This window comes from Triticum dicoccoides, chromosome 2B (genome assembly GCF_002162155.2).
Source record: "Triticum dicoccoides isolate Atlit2015 ecotype Zavitan chromosome 2B, WEW_v2.0, whole genome shotgun sequence".
Lineage (NCBI taxonomy): Eukaryota > Viridiplantae > Streptophyta > Magnoliopsida > Poales > Poaceae > Triticum > Triticum dicoccoides.
This window is the reverse complement of record NC_041383.1, coordinates 201313055-201317529: the sequence shown is the minus strand read 5'-3', so window position 1 is coordinate 201317529 and position 4475 is coordinate 201313055. Positions and strand designations below refer to the sequence as shown.

The 4475-nt window shown below is 39.6% G+C and overlaps 1 long non-coding RNA gene across 1 annotated transcript; it reads left to right on the top strand.

The window, feature by feature from the left end:
- The first annotated feature begins 6 nt into the window (after window positions 1-6).
- Window positions 7-4213, top strand: LOC119363059. The gene is made up of 2 exons (XR_005173733.1): window positions 7-1132; window positions 1220-4213. It is a non-coding gene; the product is annotated as an uncharacterized LOC119363059 (long non-coding RNA).
- The last annotated feature ends 262 nt before the right edge of the window (window positions 4214-4475 follow it).

The following is a 4475-nucleotide window of genomic DNA, read 5'->3' as shown; positions in this document are numbered from 1 at the left end:
CTAGCCTCCACAGGTGGAGGTAAGGCGCCAGGTAAAAACGCCATGTACATTGTACCCTGCTTTTGAGTAATACAAACACAGTGGGAGCCTCTCCCACTGTCCAATTCCTCAAAAAAAAAATGACGCGATAGTTGGAAAATAGTTCAAGTGTTTTCTACTTCACCTCCCATGTTTTCCTCTCCAAAATCTGGTGTGGGTTTAGGGTTATATGATTTGGGTAGCATATAAAATCCTGTAGAATTAGTTGTTTTACTGACTAGGCGATGATCATTTCAAACACTGCAAAGTTATGCAGTGAAACGTCCATATCAGTCCAGCCGGTTCCACAATTCTAAGCCTGAGGCAGTTGCAGCTGCATCAGGTTGTTGTGCTGGTTGTTCTGTACGTATTGTAATGATGTAGAACTTGTGACTATGTTCGCCGAGCTGGGTGCTTTGGTGTCTGGTTGCATCAGCTTCCCCACCCACGCCCACGACAGCACGCGACCGTCCCTCCTCCTCCTCGACCTCCCTCCTAGCTGCTGCCGCCGCCTCCCCCCTTCCCCCTCTCTCTTTCCCATGCCGCCGCCTCTCCTCCTCCTCCTCCCCACGCTAGACCCTCCACCTTCCATCCCTAGCTCCCCTTCCCCCGATCCCCATGGTGCTAGAGAGAAAAAGGCAGGCAACGCGGGCAGCGGCAGCGACAGAAAAAGAGGAGCGAGACCGTGTCTTCTCCACGCACGTGCTTTGTAATAGATTTCATAGGTCTGCTCTGTACCAAGAAATACCTGCAGGTTTTAATATTCCTATGTGCATTAACCTCAGTCACATATTGCACATGGATGTTAGTGATTTCCTTTCTCGGCAGTTATCATTTTGACATTATGTCCTTCATAGCTTGATTAAAGGTCTAGAGAAGCAAGGTTTATTTCTACACTATATTATGCTTGTTGTGTATTGAGAAAGAACGCATTGTTTGTGACATTTATTTCGGATGCTTTCTATACAACGCTCTTGATTCTTTATGATCAGTGTCCTTGATAATTTTTTTCCTTCTTGTTTCTTTCCGACATGTACAAGGGGCTCATTGGTCGCTTGGCCTGCTTTTGGTATATCAATGAGAATATCCCTGACATAAATTCGTTTAGTGACAGGTAATTCCGCACATCAATTGTTCTGCGTGTCTGCTACTGTTTGCTTGGCTTGGTAATAGTCTTCATGCCTTTGGCTCTTTTCAACAGTCTTGGAGAGAAATTTACTATTGTCGATGCATACACTCATCCGGGGTAGAATCTGATCTCGAGTAAGCATTGTGCTCCACCAGAAGAAAAAACTATGGAGCATCTGGATGTCTTAATCCTAACATTCGGTAGGTTGTTGAGTGTTTGCTTGCTTATTTCTTTATTTTGCATTGCTATTGACGTGTGTCCATAGGCGCTGGTTGTTTCTCGATTTCACATTTCATAGGGAGTGCACTTTGTTTGATGCCTTGAAAGAGCAGTATATTGGGCATCATGAGATAGTCATCCAGAGTTTGGTCAGATTTGAACTGATTTGGCTTACAATTTGTAATTTTGCAATCAGCTTTCCTACAAGGTACTTTCAGATCTTCATTCGAGTTATTATACATGATCGTTAAAAATCCCTCGAAAATGAACTCCATTGCTGTAATTGAAAATTTAAAAGCACAAGATTTAATGGCTTGTGTGGTCATACATATTGATGCTTATTTATTTTTAGTAGACCCTTTAAAGGAATAAGATCATCGTTTAGTATGCAAGCAGCTATATTTCCTTACCATTTGTTCATGTTTTGCTTTCTAGAAGGCAAATTTTATACACAAGGCGTTGGTTATACTGAGGTCTGCGTCTAATCATTAGGCAGCAATGTCTCGACTACTTTCCACCAAATAGTGATAAGTTGGCTGCTCTTTTGTGTCTATTTGCGCAACTGTGTGATGGTGCCAATGGAGTCAAATGTATATAATGCTCAGCGGTGGCAGACACTAGCCCGGCTTGGGCAAGGGCGCAACTGCTGATGACCGCGGGTGGGTGGACAATGGAGGCTGTTGACCATCAGCAGCTACGAGTTCAAGTTGTCATCATAGGCTCCTCAGTTTTTACTCTCCTGCTTGTGCTAAGGATAACTCGATTTCTTGATTCTATCTCAGGAAAACAACCCCAACCTTAAAATTATAATGGCATCCCACACTGTACTTTCCTGAATCATGTCGTATGCAAGGACTCCCTTAAATATTACTCCCTCTGAATTACATGCGCAGACCTTCTGGATGGTTGGCTTGGTTGTCCGGATCAGCTTTATATGGGGAAACCATATTCCAACAGTAAAATTGATAAAATTGAAGTAGCAAGGTATTTCTTTGCTTATTTGGTTGCTTCTCTTTCTACAACTTTCTTACTGAAGGAACATAACAGAAGGCCTTACTGTTACGGCAATGGTATTTGATTAAGTATATCACCATCATCATCATCATGCTGCTAAATTCGTAGTCTTGAACTTTGATTGTTTGTTATACGGTATAGAATAGTGAAGTCAAACAGTTAATTCAGCACTGCTCCTCCACGTTAGAATTAACCATTGGGGCTTTTGATAGAGGTGATTTTGTTTAGATAATTAGTCTAGGGAGTAACCTTTTGATCGATAAGGCACATGTTTATTTGCTTTTTCATTCAGCGATACACTAAAGTAACCATCACCATCAGCTAAAAGTAGGCATACAAAACATGAAAATTTTGCCTTGGATGTATGCCTCACTTAGCTGTCGCTCATTTATTTCAAGGAAGTTATTCGTCGAGCTTTCTTATGCTTCCAGTTTCTAAATATGAAATTTAATACAATATATTAATATCTGAGGAGGTGAGAGAAGAAGAAAAGAGGGGCTGTCAGGTCGGATTTATGTGCTATATTCATTTTAATTTGTTGAGCAATATTCCACCGGCATTTCTTAAGAGCTAAAACTGAACCAGAATTCCAAGTTTAGGGGTGCAACAATTCAGTTTAAACATCCAATATCCGGCTGTTTTACATAGCTAGCTGCAGCCAATGCGAAGCCTTTACCTTTGGGAACTACTTCTTACTGCGTGCCCTGACTAAACTGAACTAGATCACTTGTATATCTCTGAACTAAAATACACCCAAGTTCCTATTTCTGCTAGAACTGAATATATATGGTTGCCTTGTGACTTTCTTCTTTTATGTTGTGTGCAATCTCCAATCAATATCTTTTTTGCATTTCACAACGATATCTCTTCTGCTCAATTTTTATGCTACATTTCGCCTCTATAGTCAACCTGAACAGACCTGATCCAAAGGAATTGTACTACATACAAGGTGTGTCTGAACATCGTTTTAAAGATAGTGTTGCCTTGTGAAAGCAACATTCTTTTTGTTTCATGGTTCAATAGAGGTCTCATAGTGAACTACAACACTAGGTTGCAGTATAATGTCAGCTGATTGCAACATCCTGAGTTACTTTAGAAGTTTTCATCTGGAAACTTGATTTTCTTTTGACATTCATTGCACATGTAGTCTGATTTGTGCACAAGGAAGCTCACAAATTTGTCTCCATCTTTTTCGTAGTAATCATATGGCTTGCATATTTTATCAGACTGACCATAGTCACGAAGATCAGACTAATAATATTTGGTAGAGAAGATCAGAAGAAACATTTATATCATATTTTTGTATGCTTTTTCTGTAGAAAAGGTACCATGGATTGATTGTGTTGGATCCCATTACTATATGATGTATTTGACTGCTATTCCTAAAGACTACTCCTGGACAGAGTGTTCTATGTTGACATGTCTTACATTCTATTGTGTCGCCTATCTGTATAGTTACTCGGATCTTACATTTTTGTATTTTTGTCGATGCAGGTGTGTTCTTCCTACTATAAAGCAACATGGATTTATTTAAATTAAATTGTGCATATTTTGGAAAATAAATCTTGTGTGTCTATAGTCATGTTCATGTATGTTCTGAACTGAGACAAATATTCTTCATTGTCTATGCTTTTTCCTTCTGTTAATGATGATAGTGAAGTTCTCCATCTTATTACTTCCTTACCCATTCACTTGAAATATTGCCTAAATATTATTATTTTTGTAGTTGGTTTAGCAGCCTGACTTAGATCTTCTACATTGCCCATAGAGAATCTTCAAAAGTGTAGTCATATATGTCACTTGATAAATTCCAGGACATATCTATACTGCTCCTATGCGTTTCAGTTGTCACCAATCCATGGTGAAATAAATAGGAGAATACATGCTTGCAGAAATTGTCAAGAGGCTTCATTTAACCATCAAAGACCATGAGACCTACCAATCCAGTGATAGAGATGGACACAATCTCTCCGTGTGGAAGAACAATGTAACAATTGCCAACAAAACTAAACATTTCATCCTATCTTACCATGTAGTACTAACTTAACTGCAATGTATCACTTCTGTCAAAAACTATTTGAATCGCATATTTGGC